Genomic DNA, 23,529 nt, shown 5'->3' with positions numbered 1-23,529 from the left:
ATCTACCATCCATATTGCACTTGTATCATCATCTCTTCGCCGGACTAGTGCATCTATACAATTTACCATTGTATTGGGTGTGTTGGGGACACAAGAGACTCTTTGCTATTTGGTTGCAGGGTTGTTCGAGAGATATCATCTTCATCCTACTCCTCCCATGGATTGGTAAACCTTAGGTCATCCACTTGAGGGAAATTTGCTACTGTCCTACAAACCACTGCACTTGAAGTCCCAACAACGTCTACAAGAAGAAGGTTGTGTAGTAGACATCACGCACTTAGCGGTTTTACCTTGCTTAGCTAAAAAATGGCATTTTTTCCTACCTTAGTTAGAAGAAGAAGATAAAGAAGATGGAAGGAGACTAAGAAAGAGAAGATAAATTCTTCTTCTTTTTCTTCTAGCTAGTCTTCTTCTAACTTTCACCTTTCCTAATTTGTAGATTTGCTTTAGATGAGGAGCTTGCGTTCATGGAGTCTACTCTTCTCCTTGTGCCTCTTTTATGTTCTTCAAAACTTGTTGCAAACTTGTTGTTGGATACGTGTTGGATATGTTGTTGGACATGTGTTGTTGCAAACTTGTTGTTGGATGTGTTGGATATGTTGTTGGATATGTGTTGGTATGCTTGTGTATATATATCTTCAAATGTGTGTGTGTGTGTATCTGTGAAATTCTGTGAACTTGAATGAATTTAAGAAAAACAGAAAAACAGGGGCTATACATGCTCTTTGTCGTCTGCCAGCAGATGGCAAAGCTGCCATGTGGCAGCTACCTATGCAACCTGGGGGCACTGGGCTGGCCTATATGGTTGCTTTGTTGTCTGCTGGCGGACGACAAAGATGCAAAGGTCTTTGCCATCGGCCAGCAGACGGCAAAGCACGCCGTTAACCCCCTAACGGACCTAACCTACCACGTGTGCCGTCCAGGCTCTTTGCCGTCTGCTGGATGACGACAAAGACCATTTCATCTTTGCCGTCAGCCAGCAGACGGCAAAGAGGCCTTTGTCGTAGCTTATTCAGCCGGACCTGTTGTCGTCTGCTGGCTGACGACAAAGGCCTTTGCCGTCCGCCAGGCATGTCTTTGCCGTCAGCCATGGCAGGCGGCAAAGTGTCTAATTCCTGTAGTGCATGATCCTCCTCTAATCATCTTGCTCCTCCCTATATCTCTCATCATGTTCATCTTTCTTCTTGGTTGATCATTGTGATACAAACCAAGGAGTATGCCCATTCATCTTGACATCTTGCATTGGCTGATCATTGCGATACAAGCCAAAGTGCAATTATGTTCAAGAAAGGAAAATTTGTTGGGGAACGTAGCAATAATTCAAAATTTTCCTACGTGTCACCAAGATAAATCTCTGGAGTCATCTAGCAACGAGGGAGGAGTGGATCTACATACCCTTGTAGATCGCACGCGGAAGCGTTCAAGAGAACGGGGTTGATGGAGTCGTACTCGTCGTGATCCAAATCACCGATGATCCTAGCACCGAACGGACGGCACCTCCGTGTTCAACACACGTACGGAGCAGCGACGTCTCCTCCTTCTTGATCCAGCAAGGGGGAGGAGAGGTTGATAGAGATCCAGCAGCACGACGGCGTGGTGGTGGAAGTAGCGGGATTCCAACAGGGCTTCGCCAAGCGCTGCGGGAGGAGGGAGATGTGTCATTGGAGGGAGAGGGAGGCGCCAGGGCTTAGGTTAGGTTGCCCTCCCTTCCCCCCACTATATATAGGGCCAACGGAGAGGGGGAGGGCGCAGCCTTGCCCCTTCCTCCAAGGAAGGGTGCGGCCAAGGGGGGAGGAGTCCATCCTCCCCAAGGCACCTCGGAGGTGCCTTCCCCTTTTAGGACTCTCCCCTCCTCCTGTCCCTTTGGCGCATGGGCCTCTTGGGGCTGGTGCCCTTGGCCCATGTAGGCCAAGGCGCACCCCCTACAGCCCATGTGCCCCCCCGGGACAGGTGGCCCCACCCGGTGGACCCCCGGGACCCTTCCGGTGGTCCCGGTACAATACCGATGACCCCGAAACTTGTCCCGACGGCCGAAATAGCACTTCCTATATATAATTCTTTACCTCCGGACCATTCCGGAACTCCTCGTGACGTCCGGGATCTCATCCGAGACTCCGAACAACTTTCGGGTTACCGCATACTAATATCTCTATAACCCTAGTGTCACCGAACCTTAAGTGTGTAGACCCTACGGGTTCGGGAGACATGTAGACATGACCGAGATAACTCTCCGGTCAATAACCAACAGCGGGATCTGGATACCCATGTTGGCTCCCACATGTTCCACGATGATCTCATCGGATGAACCATGATGTCAAGGACTTAATCAATCCCGTATACAATTCCCTTTGTCTAGCGGTACGATACTTGCCCGAGATTCGATCGTCGGTATCCCGATACCTTGTTCAATCTCGTTACCGGCAAGTCTCTTTACTCGTTCCGTAACACATCATCCCGTGATCAACTCCTTGATCACATTGTGGACATTATGATGATGTCCTACCGAGTGGGCCCAGAGATACCTCTCCGTCACATGGAGTGACAAATCCCAGTCTCGATTCGTGCCAACCCAACAGACACTTTCGAAGATACCCGTAGTGCACCTTTATAGTCACCCAGTTACGTTGTGACGTTTGGCACACCCAAAGTATTCCTACGGTATCCGGGAGTTGCACAATCTCATGGTCTAAGGAAATGATACTTGACATTAGAAAAGCTTTAGCATATGAACTACATGATCTTGTGCTAGGCTTAGGATTGGGTCTTTGTCCATCACATCATTCTCCTAATGATGTGATCCCATTATCAATGACATCCAATGTCCATGGTCAGGAAACCGTAACCATCTATTGATCAACGAGCTAGTCAACTAGAGGCTTACTAGGGACATGGTGTTGTCTATGTATCCACACATGTATCTGAGTTTCCTATCAATACAATTCTAGCATGGATAATAAACGATTATCATGAACAAGGAAATATAATAATAACTAATTTATTATTGCCTCTAGGGCATATTTCCAACAGTCTCGCACTTGCACTAGAGTCAATAATCCAGTTCACATCGCTATGTGACTAACACTCAAGGTCACATCCCCATGTGACTAACACCCAAAGAGTTTACTAGAGTCAATAATCTAGTTCACATTACCATGTGATTAACACTCGATGAGTTCTGGGTTTGATCATGTTATGCTTGTGAGAGATGTTATAGTCAATGGGTTTGAATCTTTCAGATCCGTATGTACTTCGCAAATTTCTGTGTCATCTTGTAGATGCAACTACTACGCTACATTTGGAGCTATTCCAAATAACTGTTCTACTATATGAATCCAGTTTACTACTCAGAATAATCTGGATTAGTGTCAAAGTTTGCATCGGCGTAACCCTTTACGACGAACTCTTTTACCACCTCCATAATCGAGAAAATTCCTTAGTCCACTAGTTACTAAGGATAACTTTGACCGCTGTCTGGTGATCTACTCCTAGATTACCTTTGTACCCTCTTGCCAGATATGTGGCAAGGCACACATCAGGTGCGGTACTCAGCATGGCATACCGTATAGAGCCTATGACAAAAGCATAGGGGACGACCTTTGTCCTTCCTCTTTCTTCTTCCGTGGTCGAGCTTTAAGTCTTAACTTCATACCTTACAACTCAGGCAAGAACTCCCTCTTTGACTGATCCATCTTGAACACCTTCAAGATCATGTCAAGGTATGTGCTCATTTGAAAGTACCATTAAGCGTTTTGATCTATCCTTATAGATCTTGATGCTCAATGTTCAAGTAGCTTAATCCAGGCTTTCCATTGAAAAACACTTTCCAAATAACCCTATATGCTTTCTAGAAATTCTACGTCATTTCTGATCAACAATGTGTCAACAACATATATTCATCAGAAATTCTATAGTGCTCCCACTCACTTCTTTGGAAATACAAGTTTCTCATAAACTTTGTATAAACCCAAAATCTTTGATCATCATCAAAGCATACATTCCAACTCCGAGATGCGTACTCCAGTCCCTAGAAGGATTGCTGAAGCTTTGCATACTTATTAGCATCTTTCAGGATTGACAAAACCTTCCAGTTTGTATCACATACAACCTTTCCTCAAAAAAACGACGAGGAAACAATGTTTTGACATCCTATCTGCAAGATTTCATAAATAATGCAGTAATTGCTAATATAATTCCAACAGACTCTTAGCATCGCTACGAGTGAGAAAGTCTCATCGTAGTCAACTCCTTGAACTTGTCGGAAAACATCTTAACGACAAGTCGAGCTTTCTTAATGGTGACATTTACCATCATTGTCCATCTTCCTTTTAAAATCCATTTGTACTCAACAGCCTCACGACCATCGAGCTGTTCTGTCAAAGTCTACACTTTGTTTCCATACATGGATCCTCTCTCGGATTTTATGGCCTCGAGCCATTTATCGGAATCCGGGCCCACCATCGCTTCTCCAAAGCTTGTAGGTTCATTTTTGTCTAGCAACATGACTTCCAAGATAGGATTACGTACCACTCTGAAGTAGTACGCATCCTTGTCATCCCACGAGGTTTAGTAGTGACTTGATCTAAAGTTTCATGATCACTATCATAAGCTTCCACTTCAATTGGTGTAGGTGCCACAGGAACAACTCCCTCTGCCCTGCCACACACTAGTTGAAGAGACGGTTCAATAACCTCATCAAGTCTCCACCATCCTCCCACTTAATTCTTTCGAGAGAAACTTTTCCTCCAGAAAGGACCCGATTCTAGAAACAATCCCTTATTGCTTTCAGATATGAGACAGGAGGTATACCCAACTGTTTTTTGGGTGTCCTATGAAGATGCATTTATCCGCTTTGGGTTCGAGCTTATCAGCCTGAAACTTTTTCACATAAGCGTCGCAGCCCCAAACTTTTAAGAAATGACAGCTTAGGTTTCTCTAAACCATAGTTCATACGGTGTCATCTCATCAGAATTACGTGGTGCCCTATTTAAAGTGAATGTGGTTGTCTCTAATGCCTAACCCATAAACTATCGTGGTAATTCGATAAGAGACATCATGGTATGCATCATATCCAATGGGGTGCAGTTATGATGTTCAGACACACCATCACACTATGGTGTTCCAGGCTGTATTAGTTTTGAAACAATTTCCACAATGTCTTAATTCTATGCCAAACTCGTAATTCAGACATTCATCTCTATGATCATATCATAGATATTTTATCCTCTTGTCACGACGATCTTTCAACTTCACCCTGAAATTACTTGAACCTTTCAATAATTCAGACTCGTGATTCATCAAGTAAATATACTCAATATCTACTCAAATCATTTGTGAAGTAAGAACATAACGATATCCACTACACGCCTCAGCACTCATTGGACTGCACACATCAAAATGTATTACTTCCAACAAGTTGCTTTCTAGTTCCATTTTACTGAAAATGAGGCTTTCAGTCATCTTGCCCATGTGGTATGATTTGCATGTCTCAAGTGATTCAAAATCAAGTGAGTCCAAACGGTCCATTTGCATGGAGTTTCTTCATGCATATACACTAATAGACATGGTTCGCATGTCTCAAACTTTTCAAAAACGAGTGAGCCCAAAGATCCATCAACATGGAGCTTCTTCATGCGTTTTATACCGATATGACTTACGTGGCAGTGCCACAAGTAGGTGGTAGTATCATTACTATCTTTTGGCATGAACATGTGTATCACTACGATCGAGATTCAATAAACCATTCATTTTAGGTGCAAGACCATTGAAGGTATTATTCAAATAAACAGAGTAACCATTATTCTCCTTAAATGAATAACCGTATTGCGATAGACATAATCCAATCATGTCTATGCTCAACGCAAACACCAATCTCGATGGTAGAGGGAGCGTGCGATGCTTGATCATATCAACATTGGAAACACTTCCAACACATATCGTCAGCTCACCTTTAGCTAGTCTCCGTTTATTCCGTAGCTTTTATTTCGAGCAACCGAACCGGTATCTAATACCCTGGTGCTACTAGGAGTACTAGTAAAGTACACATTAACACAATGTATATCCAATATACTTCTATCGACTTTGTCAGCCTTCTCATCTACCAAGTATCTAGGGTAATTCTGCTCCAGTGGCTGTTCCCTTTATTACAGAAGCACTTAGTCTCGGGCTTGGGTTCAACTTTGGGTTTCCTCATTAGAGCAGCAGCTGATTTGCCGTTTCATGAAGTATCCCTTCTTGCCCTTGCCCTTCTTGAAACTAGTGGTTTCACCAACCATCAACAATTGATGCTCCTTCTTGATTTCTACTTTTGTGGTGTCAAACATCGCGAATATCTCAAGGATCATCATATATGTCCCTGATATATTATAGTTCATCATGAAGCTCTAGCAGCTTGGTGGTAATGACTTCGGACAACCATCACTCATTCATCTGGAAGATCAACTCCCACTCGATTCAAGCGATTGTTGTACTCAGACAATCTGAGCACAAGTTCAACAATTGAGCTTTTCTCCCTTAGTTTGCAGGCTAAGAAAATCGTCGGAGGTCTTATACCTCTTGACGTGGGCACGAGCCTGAAATCCCAATTTCAGCCCTCAAAACATCTCATATGTTTTGCGACGTTTCAAAAATGTTTTCGGTGCCTCAACTCTAAGCCGTTGAACTATCACGTAGTTACCAAAATGTGTATGTCAGATGTTCGCAACATCCACAGACAACGTTCAAGGTTCAGCACACTGAGCGGTGCATTAAGGACATAAGCCTTCTATGAAGCAATGAGGACAATCCTCAGTTTACAGACCTAGTCCGCATAATTGCTACTATCAACTTTCAACTAAATTTTCTCTAGGAACATATCTAAATAGTAGAACTGAAGCGCGAGCCATGACATAATTTGCGAAGACCTTTTGACTATGTTCAGGATAATTAAGTTCATCTTATGAACTCCCACTCAGATAGACATCCCTCTAGTCATCTAAGTGATTACATGATCCGAGTCAACTAGGCCGTGTCCGATCATCACGTGAGACGGACTAGTCAACATCGGTGAACATCTTCATGTTGATCGTATCTACCATACGACTCATGCTCGACCTTTCGGTCTCTTGTGTTCCGAGGCCATGTCTGTACATGCTAGGCTCGTCAAGTCAACCTAAGTGTTTCGCGTGTGTTCCAAGGCCATGTCTATACATGCTAGGCTCGTCAACACCCGTTGAATTGAACGTAAGAATCTATCACACCCGATCATCACGTGGTGCTTCGAAACAACGAACTGTCGCGACGGTGCACAGTTAGGGGGAACACTTTCTTGAAATTATTATGAGGGATCATCTTATTTACTACCGTCGTTCTAAGTAAACAAGATGCAAAAACATGATAAACATCACATGCAATCAAATAGTGACATGATATGGCCAATATCATATTGCTCCTTTTGATCTCCATCTTCGGGGCTCCATGATCATTATCGTCACCGGCATGACACCATGATCTCCATCATCATGATCTCCATCATCGTGTCTTCATGAAGTTGTCTCGCCAACTATTACTTCTACTACTACAGCTAACGGTTAGCAATAAAGTAAAGTAATTACATGACGTTTATGTTGACACGCAGGTCATAAATAAATTAAGACAACTCCTATGGCTCCTGCCGGTTGTCATACTCATCAACATGCAAGTCATGATTCCTATTACAAGAACATGATCAATCTCATACATCACATATATCATTCATCACATCCTTTTGGCCATATCACATCACATAGCATACCCTGCAAAAACAAGTTAGACGTCTTCTAATTGGTGTTTGCATGTTTTATGTGGCTGCTATGGGTTTCTAGCAAGAACGTTTTCTTACCTACGCAAAAACCACAACGTGATATGCCAATTGCTATTTACCCTTCATAAGGACCCTTTTCATCGAATCCGATCCGACTAAAGTGGGAGAGACAGACACCCGCCAGCCACCTTATGCAACTAGTGCATGTCAGTCGGTGGAACCGGTCTCACGTAAGCGTACGTGTAAGGTTGGTCCGGGCCGCTTCATCCCACAATGCCGCCGAATCAAGATTGGACTAGTAAGGGTAAGCATATTGAACAAAATCAACGCCCACAACTACCTTGTGTTCTACTCATGCATAGAAACTACGCATAGACCTAGCTCATGATGCCACTGTTGGGGAACGTAGCAATAATTCAAAATTTTCCTACGTGACACCAAGATCAATCTATGGAGTCATCTAGAAACGAGGGAGGAGTGGATCTACATACCCTTGTAGATCGCGCGCGGAAGCGTTCAAGAGAACGGGGTTGATGGAGTCGTACTCGCCGTGATCCAAATCACCGATGATCCTAGCGCTGAACGGATGGCACCTCCGCGTTCAACATACGTACGGAGCAGCAACATCTCCTCCTTCTTGATCCATCAAGGGGGGAGGAGAGGTTGATGGAGATCCAGCAGCACGACGGCGTGGTGGTGGAAGTAGCGGGATTCCAACAGGGCTTCGCCAAGCGCTGCGGGAGGAGGGAGATGTGTCATTGGAGGGAGAGGGAGGCGCCAGGGCTTAGGTTAGGTTGCCCTCCCTTCCCCCCACTATATATAGGGCCAACGGAGAGGGGGAGGGCGCAGCCTTGCCCCTTCCTCCAAGGAAGGGTGCGGCCAAGGGGGGGAGGAGTCCATCCTCCCCAAGGCACCTCGGAGGTGCCTTCCCCTTTTAGGACTCTCCCCTCCTCCTGTCCCTTTGGCGCATGGGCCTCTTGGGGCTGGTGCACTTGGCCCATGTAGGCCAAGCCGCACCCCCTACAGCCCATGTGGCCCCCCGGGACAGGTGGCCCCACCCGGTGGACCCCCGGGACCCTTCCGGTGGTCCCGGTACAATACCGGTGACCCCGAAACTTGTCCCGACGGCCGAAATAGCACTTCCTATATATTATTCTTTACCTCCGGACCATTCCGGAACTCCTCGTGACGTCCGGGATCTCATCCGGGACTCCAAACAACTTTTGGGTTACCGCATACTAATATCTCTATAACCCTAGCGTCACCGAACCTTAAGTGTGTAGACCCTACGGGTTCGGGAGACATGTAGACATGACCGAGATAACTCTCCGGTCAATAACCAACAGCGGGATCTGGATACCCATGTTGGCTCCCACATGTTCCACGATGATCTCATCGGATGAACCATGATGTCAAGGACTTAATCAATCCCGTATACAATTCCCTTTGTCTAGCGGTACGATACTTGCCCGAGATTCGATCGTCGGTATCCCGATACCTTGTTCAATCTCGTTACCGGCAAGTCTCTTTACTCGTTTCGTAACACATCATCCCGTGATCAACTCCTTGATCACATTGTGCACATTATGATGATGTCCTACCGAGTGGGCCCAGAGATACCTCTCCATCACATGGAGTGACAAATCCCAGTCTCGATTTGTGCCAACCCAACAGACACTTTCGGAGATACCCGTAGTGCACCTTTATAGTCACCCAGTTACGTTGTGACGTTTGGCACACCCAAAGTATTCCTACGGTATCCGGGAGTTGCACAATCTCATGGTCTAAGGAAATGATACTTGACATTAGAAAAGCTTTAGCATACGAACTACATGATCTTGTGCTAGGCTTAGGATTGGGTCTTTGTCCATCACATCATTCTCCTAATGATGTGATCCCATTATCAATGACATCCAATGTCCATGGTCAGGAAACCGTAACCATCTATTGATCAACGAGCTAGTCAACTAGAGGCTTACTAGGGACATGGTGTTGTCTATGTATCCACACATGTATCTGAGTTTCCTATCAATACAATTCTAGCATGGATAATAAACGATTATCATGAACAAGGAAATATAATAATAACTAATTTATTATTGCCTCTAGGGCATATTTCCAATAGTCTCCCACTTGCACTAGAGTCAATAATCCAGTTCACATCGCTATGTGACTAACACTCAAGGTCACATCCCCATGTGACTAACACCCAAAGAGTTTACTAGAGTCAACAATCTAGTTCACATTACCATGTGATTAACACTCGATGAGTTCTGGGTTTGATCATGTTATTCTTGTGAGAGATGTTATAGTCAACGGGTCTGAATCTTTCAGATCCGTATGTACTTCGCAAATTTCTATGTCATCTTGTAGATGCAACTACTACGCTATATTTGGAGCTATTCCAAATAACTGTTCTACTATATGAATCCAGTTTACTACTCAGAATAATCTGGATTAGTGTCAAAGTTTGCATCGGCGTAACCCTTTATGACGAACTCTTTTACCACCTCCATAATCGAGAAAATTCCTTAGTCCACTAGTTACTAAGGATAACTTTGACCGCTGTCTGGTGATCTACTCCTAGATTACCTTTGTACCCTCTTGCCAGATATGTGGCAAGGCACACATCAGGTGCGGTACTCAGCATGGCATACTGTATAGAGCCTATGACAAAAGCATAGGGGACGACCTTCGTCCTTCCTCTTTCTTCTTCCATGGTCGAGCTTTAAGTCTTAACTTCATACCTTACAACTCAGGCAAGAACTCCCTCTTTGACTGATCCATCTTGAACACCTTCAAGATCATGTCAAGGTATGTGCTCATTTGAAAGTACCATTAAGCGTTTTGATCTATCCTTATAGATCTTGATGCTCAATGTTCAAGTAGCTTAATCCAGGCTTTCCATTTAAAAACACTTTCCAAATAACCCTATATGCTTTCCAGAAATTCTACGTCATTTCTGATCAACAATATGTCAACAACATATATTCATCAGAAATTCTATAGTGCTCCCACTCACTTCTTTGGAAATACAAGTTTCTCATAAACTTTGTATAAACCCAAAATCTTTGATCATCATCAAAGCATACATTCCAACTCCGAGATGCTTACTCCAGTCCCTAGAAGGATTGCTGGAGCTTTGCATACTTATTAGCATCTTTCAGGATTGACAAAACCTTCCGGTTTGTATCACATACAACCTTTCCTCCAAAAAAACGTCGAGGAAACAATGTTTTGACATCCTATCTGCAAGATTTCATAAATAATGCAGTAATCGCTAATATAATTCCAACAGACTCTTAGCATCGCTACGAGTGAGAAAGTCTCATCGTAGTCAACTCCTTGAACTTGTCGGAAAACATCTTAACGACAAGTCGAGCTTTCTAAATGGTGACATTTACCATCATTGTCCGTCTTCCTTTTAAAATCCATCTGTACTCAACAGCCTCACGACCATTGAGCTGTTCTGTCAAAGTCTACACTTTGTTTCCATACATGGATCCTCTCTCGGATTTTATGGCCTCGAGCCATTTATCGGAATCCGGGCCCACCATTGCTTCTCCAAAGCTCGTAGGTTCATTGTTGTCTAGCAACATGACTTCCAAGACAGGATTACGTACCACTCTGAAGTAGTACGCATCCTTGTCATCCCACGAGGTTTAGTAGTGACTTGATCTGAAGTTTCATGATCACTATCATAAGCTTCCACTTCAATTGGTGTAGGTGCCACAGGAACAACTTTCTGTGCCCTGCTACACACTAGTTGAAGTGACGGTTCAATAACCTCATCAAGTCTCCACCAGCCTCCCACTCAATTCTTTCGAGAGAAACTTTTCCTTGAGGAAGGACCCGTTTCTAGAAACAATCAATTTTGCTTCCGGATCTGAAATAGGAGGTATACCCAACTGTTCTGGGTATTCTATGACACATCCAACATGGAAAATATTAGCCACATGTTACCATTCCGTGAACGAAACAAACACACAAAAGAGAAGTTTATTTTGAAAATTAGAGATGGCAAATGCAAATTTGCTTAGAACGGCAAAAGAATACCGCATATAGCTAGATATAGTGGACTCATGTGGCAAAACTGGTGTAAAGGATTTTGGATGCACAAGTAGAGAACATACTTGGTGCAAAATGAAGGCTAGCAAAAGACTGGGAAGCGATCAACCAAGAAACAAATAATCTCATAAGAAAGCATTAAGCATAATTAACACCGAATAATGCACCAGAAGTAGGATATAATTTTCATTGCATGATTATTGACTTTCGTGCATGCATAGGGAATCACAAACCTTAACACCAATATTCTTACTAGAGCACAATTACTCATCAACATAACTCACATATCACATCATCATATCTCAAAACTATTACTAAGAATCAAGTTTATTTTGTCTAATGATCTTCATGACTTTTTCTTTTTCTTTATCCTTCTTGGATATCGATCACTTTGGGACTAATTTTCATGTGTTTCTTTCCATAAGCTCAAACAAATATAAGTGAAGATCATGAGCATAACAAATTTTCTTTCTTTCAAAATAATTTAAGTGAAGCAAGAGAGAATTTCTTCAAAATTTTACTAAATCTCAAATAAATCTAAGTGAAGCAAGATATCATTTCTTCAAAAATAAAAAAGCACACCGTGCTCAAAAAGATATAAGTGAAGCACTAGAGCAAGTCCAAGCTCATAAAAGATTTAAGTGAAGCATAGAGAGCAATTGTAACAAGTCATGACATAATTTTGGCTCTCTCAAATAGGTGTGTCCAGCAAGGATTGATGACTTAGAATACAAAATAAAACAAGCAATGACATATATCATACAAGGTGCTCCAAGCAAAACACATATCATTTGACGAATAAAAATATAGCCTTGAGTAAAATACCGATAGTTGTTGGAAGAAAGCGGGGATGCCACTCGGGGGCATCCCCAAGCTTAGTTGGTTGCTCATTCTTGGATACTAGCTTAGGATGCCGGGGCATCCCCAAGCTTAGGCTCTTACATCCTTCCTTCATCCATCGTAAGATAACCCAAAACTTGAAAACTTCAATCACACAAAACACAACAAAACCTTCATGAGATCCGTTAGTGTAAGAATAATAAACCACTACTATAAGTGTTGTATCAAACCAATTCATTTTTTGTTTTTATATTATATCTACTATATTCCAACTTTTCTATGGCAAAAACTCATCAAAGAAAACCATAGAGCCATCAAAATAAGCACACAACACAAAGAAAATAGAATCTATCAAAACAGAACAGTCTGTAGCAATCTGACTATTTTGAATACTTCTGTAACTTCAACAATTCTGAAAAATTAGGACGACCTGATAAATTTGTATATTGATCTACTGCAAGTGGAATGTGTTTTTTATCACTCTCTAGTAAAAAACGAAAATTAATTTTGTGAGCGCAAAAACTTTCTGTTTTTCAGTAAGATCAAACAACTATCACCCAAGAAGATCCTAAAGGCTTTACTTGGCACAAACACTAATTAAAACATAAAAAACACAATCATAACAGTAGCATAATTGTGCTAACACTCAAGAACAAAAAGCAAAAAGCAAAAATAAATTTTATTCATTGGGTTGCCTCCCAACAAGCGCTATAGTTTTACGCCCTTAGCTAGGCATAAAGTAAGGATCTAAGTTTTGTCATCTTTGGTTCGAGATCCATAAGATGCCCTCATTATTGATTCATAAGGTGGCTTAATTCTAGTTCTAGGAAAGTATTCCGTACCCTTCCTCAAAGGAAATTGGAACTTAATATTGCCTTCTTTCATATCAATCACGGCACCGATAGTGCATAAAAATGGTCTACCAAGAATAATTGGACAAGACGGATTGCAATCAATATCAAGAACAATAAAATCTATGGGCACATAATTTCTATTTGCAAGAATAAGAACATCATTAATTCTTCCTGTCGGCTTTTTAATAGTAGAATCCGCCAAGTGCAAATTCAAAGAGCATGATTCAATATTGGTAAGACCAAGCACATCACATAAAGATTTCAGAATTGTAGAAACACTAGCACCCAAGTCACACAAAGAAAAACACTCATAATTTTTAATCTTTACTTTGATAGTATGTTCCCACTCATCATGCAATTTTCTAGGAATTGAAACTTCTAATTCCAATTTTTCTTCCAAAGCTTTCATCATAGCATCAACAATATGTTTAGTAAAAGCTTTGTTTTGTTCATAGGCATGGGGTGAATTTATCATGGATTCCAACAAAGAAATACAATCAATCAAATAGCAAATATCATAATTAAAGTCTTTGTAATCCAAAAGAGTGGGTACATCACTAGTTAAAGTTTTTACCTCTCCAAAACCACTTTCATCAATTTTCTCAACAAGATTTTCACCCTCCGAAATATTGGGATGCCTTCTACCTAAAGTTGACTCTTCTCCATTACCTTTTCATCATTCTTAACTTTACTAAATAAGGAATCAGTAGAATAAACACCAATCATTTTAAGATGTTCATCATCTTTGCAAGAATAATCACTAGAAAAAGCTTTCTCTAAAAATTCTCTTTTAACTCTTAGCATAGCAGTTCTTTTCTTACTTTCATCCATAGAAACATAAAGGGATTTAATTTATTCATCTACTTTAGGCACAAAAAATTTCATCTTGAGGTTTTCCACATCATGAGCAATTCTATCAACACTTCTATACAAATCATCAATCTTATTCAACTTTTCTTCTATGCAAGTGTTCAAAATTTTTGTGTGTTGATAAATTCTTTAATATTATTCTCAAGATCAAAGGTGTTATTATTATTATTATAAGATTGATTTCCATAGGAATTACCATAATTATTAGAGGAATTACTAGGAAAAGGCCTAGGATTAAAATTACCTCTATAAGCATTGTTATTGAAATTATATCTAGAGATAAAATTCACACCAATGGCATCACTATTTTGCTCAATCAAAGTAGACAAAGGCATATCATTGAAATCAATAGGAACAATTTTACTAGCAACCAATTTCATAAGAGCATCAACTTTATCACTCAAAGAAGAAATTTCTTCACCGAATTAACTTTTTTACTAGTAGGAGCTCTTTCGGTATGCCATTGTGAATAATTTGCCATGATATTATCAAGCAATTTGGTGGCTTCACCCAAAGTAATTTCCATAAAAGTACCACCTGCGGCGGAATCTAAAAGATTACGAGAACCAAAATTCAACCCCGCATAAAAATTTTGTATTATCATCCAAAGATTTAACCCATGAGTTGGGCAATTCCTTAGCATCATTTTCATCCTTTCCCAAGATTGTGCAACATGCTCATGTTCCAGTTGCTTGAAATTCATGATCTGGGTTCTAAGGGAAATAATTTTTGCGGGAGGAAAATACTTAGTGATAAAAGCATCTTTGCACTTATTCCAAGAATCGATACTATTATGAGGCAAAGAAGAGAACCAATTTTTTGCAGAATCACACAAAGAGAACAGAAATAATTTCATCTTGACCACATCATTGTCCACATCTTTTTTATTTTCCATATCGCATAATTCCACGAAGGTATTAAGATGGGACGCGGCATCCTCATTAGGAGTACCAGAACATTGGTCTTTCATAACAAGATTTAGCAAAGCGGTATTAATATCACAAGTCTCTGCACTAGTGGCGGGAGGAGCAAGCGGAGTGCCAATAAAATCATTGTTGTTGGTACTTGAGAAATCACATAACTTGGTGTTCTCTTGAGTCATGATGACCACACAACAAGATTGCACTCAAAAACAGATCCGGCAAGAAAGCGGCAAACGGAAAAGAAAGGCGAATAAAACGGCAAATTGTTTGTGAAGTGGGGGAGAAGAAAATGAGAGGCAAATGGAGAATAATGTAAATTGCAAGGAGATGAGATTTGTGATTAGGAACCTAGTTATGTTGAAGACCTCCCCGGCAACGGCGCCAGAAATTCTCCTTGATGGTAGCTGCAACTACGTCGGTATTTCCCCGGAGAGGGAGGGATGATGTAGCACAACGATGGTAGGTATTTCCCTCAGTTATGAAACCAAGGTATCGAACCAGTAGGAGAACCAAGCAACACAACGTAAACAACACCTGCACACAAACAACAACACTTTGCAACCCGACGAGTTAAAGGGGTTGTCATTCCCTTCCAGGGTACGATGCCTCAAGATAGGCAAGCAGACGTGAGGTAAATTGTAGTAGATTGATAGATCGAACGCCAAATAAAATAAATAAAGATAAAACACAGTAAGGTATTTTTGTATTTTTTCGTTTAATAGATCTGAATAAAAATGCAAAGGAAAAGTAGATCGCGAGGCAAATATATGAGAAAGAAGACTCGGGGGTCGTAGGTTTCACTAGTGGCTTCTCTCGAGAAAAATAGCAAACAGTGGGTAAACAAATTACTGTTGGGCAATTGATAGAACTTCAAGTAACTATGACGATATCCAGGCAATGATCATTACATAGGCATCACGTCCAAGATTAGTAGACCGACTCCTGCCTGCATCTACTACTATTACTCCACACATCGACCACTATCCAGCATGCATCTAGTGTATTAAGTTCATGGAAAAATGAAGTAATGCAATAAGAACGATGGCATGATGTAGAAAAGATCCATTTATCTATATGGCGGTAGATATAGATCTCGTCTTTTTAACCTTAGTAGCAACGATACATACGTGTCGTTTCCCTTTTTGTCACTAGGATCGAGCACCGTAAGATCGAACTCACTACCGGGCACCTCTTCCCATTGCAAGATAAATAGAGCAAGCTGGCCAAACAAAACCCAAATATCGGAGAAGAAATACGAGGCTACAAGAGATCATGCATATAAGAGATCAAAGAAACTCAAATAACTTTCATGGATATAAAAAGATATGACTGATCATAAACTCGAAGTTCATCATATCCCAACAAACACACCGCAAAAGAGTTACATCATATGGATCTCCAAGAGACCATTGTATTGAGAATTCAGCGAGAGAGAGATGAAGCCATCTAGCTACTAACTACGGACCCGAAGGTCTACAAAGAACTACTCACGCATCTTCGAAGAGGCACCAATGGAAATGGTGAACCCCTCCGTCATGATGTCTAGATTGGATCTGGTGGTTCTAGACTCTGCGGCGGCTGGATGAATATTTCGTCGACTCCCCAGGGTTCTTGTATTTTTGGGGTATGTATAGAGCAAAGAGGCGGCCCGGGGGCACCCGAGGTGGTCACAACCCACCAGGTGCAACCAGGGCCCATCTTCTTCCTTTTGGCCCATAAAAAATCATCGTGAAATTTCATGACATTTGGACTCCGTTTGATATGGATTTCCTGCGATGTAAAAAACATGGAAAAACAGCAACTGGTACTTGGCACTATGTCAATAGGTTAGTACCAAAAGTGATATAAAATGACTATAAAATGATTATAAAATAACCAAGGTTGATAATAAAACAACACGGAACAATCAAAAATTATAGATACGTTGGAGACGTATCACCATCTTTGCCTTGGTTGATCATCGTGATATGAGCCAAAGTGCGATTATGTCAAAGAGGATAAATTTCACTCTTTGGTTGATCATGGAGACCCAAACTAAGGAGGATATATTTTACTTTCCATCATATATGAGAGCGACGCAAAGATAAAGCTCGGGGAAAACAAATATGAAACATACACAAACCCTAGATGACTATCTACATAAAATCATAAAATGTATATGTGCCTACAAAAATGCACTCTTCATTTGCTGCATGTTTGAGTTGCATAAAATAAGACCATGTAAATTGTGCATGTACCTCCTGATCTAATGCATAAAAAATGTATAAATTAGGTGTTTGCCAAATTATAATTGAAGCCTCTAGTTGGTTACACTGCGGACATACATGCTATGCCACATCAGTAGTAATACAAACAGGGGGTACAAATGTCATATACATCTGTCATATAGATGATTAAATAAACATACTCTAATGCATATAGAACGTGATGAGTGAAATCCAACATGTAGACATGAGATAATGAAAATACTAGTTGTCTCGGTTCGCACTTAAATAAAATATGCCCATAAAAGAAATTTAATGTGTGTAGGTTAAGTAAAATATAATTCTACATATCTAGAGCATAGAGGCTCTATGCAACACACATATATTGTCCACTGATGGTTAGAGTATATGCATGTGACCCATACTAAAATAAAAGATATTGCATCTCGTCAAACATACCAAACAAAATCAAACAAGATAACATATGGGATAGTTCTGATATTAGAACCCCCTTTTGCTAAATTTCCATGCATGCGCAGAGACCAACATGGATTACATCATGTGCCTCATCATCTCATGCATGTTAATATGTGCATCAATAAAAGATGTAACATGCATGTATTAAGTGGATACTCTTCTAGTCGACTCATCGGTCGTTAAAATGAAATGACATAAAAACGGATCAAGATAGCCGCATGGTCATACTAGCATATGTTGGTTAAGTCGACTACACAAATTAGGTGTCCCATGCAAAAAATCATGCATTGCACTCATACTCTACGTAGTGCTCATAAGAGTGCAAGAGTAAAAATATAAATGAACAAGACACATGATAACTTGAAGAATATCGAGAATGCTCCCTCGAGCACACCGGCGTCAACGACAGCGAGGCGGGGCGATTTTTCTTTATCATTTTGTAGTAGTCATGTGTTGCAATTCTATGTAATAGGATAGTTGGAATTCTTAATCAGGGTTTTCTCTTCGAAGATGTAATTAACAGATTTTTTATGTAAATGTAAGAGCTCTGGAAATAATGTACCTGCAATGTTTGATCTCTATTTTTATTTTATGCATTTAAGTTTCACTATGTATCAATGACGTGGACGCGTGTCTCATGCCCGCCATTTTCCCGTCATCAGATTCTGGCACGCCCGATGGGGCATATTTCTCCCCTCATCTTCGAATTCCAACATAGGATTGCAAAACATGAATTTCCATAGTACATAAAATATTATGTACGCATACACAAAAAAAGATGAAGAAAACTAATATATGGTTTTTCTTTTGTTTAAAGGCATGGAAGGTCGGGTGCCACATCTAGTGAGACTCTGCATTGGAGACATTTGGCTTGATGTGCCAGCTGGTCCATGTGTGGCTTCAACTAATCTGCATCTGGATAATATGACTACATCACCAACTGAACATGACTAAGGAATGGAAGTCTTCTCTCCACTCAAGTTTGGGGGAAGTATGAGGGTAGACAAAGAAGGAAAAGGGAAGACAATGGAGAAACTCCACTATGAGCAACCTATGAATGGGGGCAATACCATGATTATATTTCCCTCCTCATCGTTTCTGCATGGAAGGATGTCCAAGGTACAAAATAAAGTTCAAGTTGATGCTTCAGAGCCTATTATTTTGTTGGCCGATAAATCCATTGGAGAATGCCCTGAGACGGTTCTCAAGTTTCCCCTTGAATGCAAGAGAAAGCACCCCAATTCCCATGGCTATGAAACATGTCATGTGAACCCAACATCAACATTGTCAAGTCCCTTGTCGTCATCAACACCCATTGCATATGATTCCTCTGACTTTGTTTGAGTCAGTGTGCCCTCAACCTCAGCAAAGAAATGTTCGCCATGTCAACCTTCACAATATTAAGGTTGGCAAAGTATGTGTCCAATTCCCCAAGAGTGTGGACGACAATCATGCAGACCGCCTTTTCCATATCAGCAAGGGTGGTATAAGAATTCATACTACTGTGACTAGAAACCCTTCAACAGTTGTTACCTTCATCAAGTTCATCTGGAAAAAGTATCTTAATCATGCCAAGTGTCGTGTTGTCGGCCTTGATTGTGAATACACTAGATATCTCCATAGCAAAGAGCGTAAGAAGCTTCCACTTGAGCAACAACTTGCTCTCTCTAATCAACAGCCACAACATGCTCCTGTCTTGTAGCTTTGTGTGGGCAAGCATTGCCTAATTTACTAGCTATACCAGGCTCAGCCAGGAGTTTTATCCCTCCACTTCTCTGCGGGTTCCTTGACAACGACACAGTTGAATTTGCGGGTGCCGCCATTGGGAATGACATTGCAAAACTCAAGTTCTATAACTTGGTATCAGAAAACCCGTCGATGTACAGGGACTGGGTATCAAGGTTCATAATCAAAAAGTTGGCAACTTGGCTTCATTGGAGAAGCTAGCAAAGAAGGTTGCAAACATAAGTCTTAATAAGGACAAAAGCATCACTGTCAGTGAGTGGGAGAAGTCCAACCTGGACCATGACTAGATCAAGTATGCATGCTTGGATGCCTATTCAAGCTTTGAGGTTTATATGCGACATTCCAACATAACCGGTTATCTTAGAACCCACTAAACTATTTGTTTCTGGGTGAAATATGTAATCGGTTATCTTAGAGCATGCTGAAATGTTTCTTCTCAAGTGAAGTATGTAAGAAAAGGTTGTTGAGTCTTGATCAAGGAAAATATGTACACAACCATTGTTTCTTTATATTATGATTATGCCTATTTTGCTAGGTGCATTTTTAATATGACGATGCAGGGAAGCAAATGTTCTTGTATCATCATGATTTTGTTCTCATAGAAGACAAGTGAATTTGAATAGAAATGACTTATATTTTGCATTAATGCTTGCAATACGATTATTGTAACATTATGTGCACTTAATTTAAAGAAATTTTTCACACACACAAAAATCACTCCATACCCTCATGAGTATAAATTGGGGCCCAACAAAAAAAACTCCAACGACTTACGAGTATAAACTGTGATGAAAAAATAAATACCAAAAGAAATATATATGCTCCATACCCTCATGAGTATAAACTAGGGCACACAAAAAAACCATCCAAAGTACTCCATACCCTGACGAGGCTAAACTAGGGCACCTGCAAATATATATACTCCAACAACTTACGAGTATAAACCGTGATACAGAAAAAATATTCATCAAACGTACTTCGCACCCTCATGAGTATAAACTGGGGCGCAAAAAAATTGCTCCAAAACCTCATGAGTATAAATTGTGGCATAAAAAGAAATTTTACTACAACAACTTACGAGTCTAAACTGCGATGCAGAAAAAATCAATCGTACTTCAAAATCTCATGAGTATAAATTGTGCCGCAAAAAATCAATGGAAATTCAATTTTCATCAAAAATTTGAAGTTCACACATGTGCATATAGAAGTAAATACTCATAATGTCAAACTAAATAAACATATGTCTAAAGGTGCTCCAATGATATAAGAGCCTAAACTATTAGCATCATCAAAAACTAGTTGTCACAAACTTGCTTTACCTGGGTTATGCTACACACGAGCGCCAATTAAATGACATTGCATAGTTATTTTTAATATCATGTAAGGTACCAATATAAACAGAAAATGATAAATGTCATATGACACATGCAATAACATAATTACTTCACAAACCTTCACTTGGTTACGCTACGTGCGGGCACCAACTTAATGCTACGTGGCGTTAGTAGTAATACAAGTAGGCACATACAATCCGTGCAAGACATATGACAAAAAAATTTAAGTAGCCCACATATGCTTTAAACAAAAGACCGTGTCATAAGCGAACTCCACTTAGGTCAGACTACACGTAGGTGTCATATTATTGCACCACGTAGTTAGTTTTGATACTGTGGGAAGTCGAAATAAAAAAACATGGCATATATCATATGCACCATAAAAAAGCATCAAGGTTGAGTCCTTATCCAAACGAAGGGACTAACAAACTTTCAAAAATAAAAAAACATGGCTAGATAATATCTAGCTGGATATTTTAAACAAAAAGTGTGTCGCCCGTACTAAGATGAATAGTTGTGGCGTGCATATGAAATGGAATATTGACACACATATATTTTCGAGCTTTGAAATCGAATAGAAAATATTCGCTTCCAGACCTCGAGGGGCATCTGTTGACACGGAATTTCGCCGAAGTAAAATATGGAGCGATATTCATTATCGAAATATGATAATGTCAAATTATATGAAAAAGTCGAATTGCTGAATAGATTGAGGAAACAACTATGGTGAATTTTGGGCCGCTCAGTATGAAATAGCGGTCGCGAAAAAAGAAAGAAAGAAAGTGTCACTTATAGCTGCAAAATTCATTTATTCCGTGAAATTATAATTAGCACGCACGCACGCATGCCGCCAGTGACGGCAAGGGCCCGATGTCAACAATAAATTGTCATGAGGGAGATGCGCGGAACTAGCTAGCTAGTAATCGCAGCTCCCCCGACAGTCCTGGAGCTTCTGCGGTGAATAGTTTCCAAACCTTGCGAGACAAAGAAAACAATTACTTGATATCAGGAAATGAACTAAAAGTTGCCGATATGGTGCGATAATGATCGATTGAACTTACTTCTTGAGCATTTTATTCATGTCCGCATAGGTCTCGGGATCTTTTCGTCTTGAGTCTAAGATGGTTACTAGTCCCTGCTCAAGCTTAATCTCCAGGAGAATATAGTGGAAGCTGCGCACGCATGCATAAATCATCAATTACATTACTATAACCTCGAGTAATAAGGGAAACCGAATATGCACAAGACAGTAACACCCACTTGAAGTTGTAAAGAAAGAGTATTTTATCTTTGTTTTGATTTATTAGCAACGATTTGAGCAAGTTGGCCTCGGTTTCTTTGGCATCAAATTTAACCGTATATTCATCTATGAGGTTTGTGTTAATGAACCCAATATCATAGATTTCTGCTTTTCTGCATTCGACGATCTTCAATCTGCATAATATAGTGAGGATAATTATATATACATGCAATGAAAGCTATATAGAGAGAGACTTAATGACAGAAGTAGTACTCACAGACAGTAGCAAGTGGCCATTAATTTATCGAGGGCCTTTTGGTTAAACCACTGGAAGAACTCCTCAAATGGAACAAACAATCGTTCAATTCCAACGAGGTCGTGCTCCTCTTTAACTCTCAGCGTCAAAGTATCCTTCCCCAGACTCTCTGCATGTTTTCATGTACCAATCATGGAATCTTCGCATCATCGTTGTCAGAGTAGTTCCATCTTTTACGAGAGGCTTCCCGTACTGGTATTTGTGTTCGTCCACCTCCATTATATCATAATGTGCATCGTCGGGCAGGTAATCTCCAAGATTGGTATAACCGGGCACCATCCTTGGATCATTAGCGATGATATCGCTAGACACCTTGAGCGGGGGGCACGATTGGTTCCTTGTTCGCCGAGCTGGGCAATTTTTTCCCAGCTCTTCGTTCTGCTAACCTTCAATCACTGATAGTACTTCCCGACCGCTCCGCTTCGATAAATGACTTTCTAATAATGCGCTCATAGTTGGTTTTTGGCGGAGACGGTGGTGATTTCTTCAGGGCATCGAGTGTGCACTTTGCTTTTACCGAATCTATCTTCTCCTTCGGAGGTGGATGTTTCTTTGCTTTCACCCCTTCAAAGAAGTCCCACACTTCGGCTTCCACGATCTTCGCGTTTTCCTCCATGGTCCTCTCGTATGGTAACTTCTCTAGAGGCTTCAGAGATTTACCGAATTTCTATTGCCTCCCGCCTCTGGCTGTACTGCTAGATGCTGGAGCAGATGGAGCAGCTGTGGCTGTCTTCTTTCCTTGCTTATGAGGCGGAGGAGAAGGACTACGACGCGCTGGAGCAGCCGGAGCGGCGGCGGGTCTCTTCTGCCCTTGCTGACGAGGTGGAGAAGGAGGAGGTTGGCTGCTCGGGCGTGCCGGCGCAGGTGGAGAAGGAGGCGG

The sequence above is a fragment of the Triticum aestivum genome, chromosome 5A (assembly GCF_018294505.1).
Source record: "Triticum aestivum cultivar Chinese Spring chromosome 5A, IWGSC CS RefSeq v2.1, whole genome shotgun sequence".
Lineage (NCBI taxonomy): Eukaryota > Viridiplantae > Streptophyta > Magnoliopsida > Poales > Poaceae > Triticum > Triticum aestivum.
Note: the sequence above shows the minus strand (reverse complement) of the source record.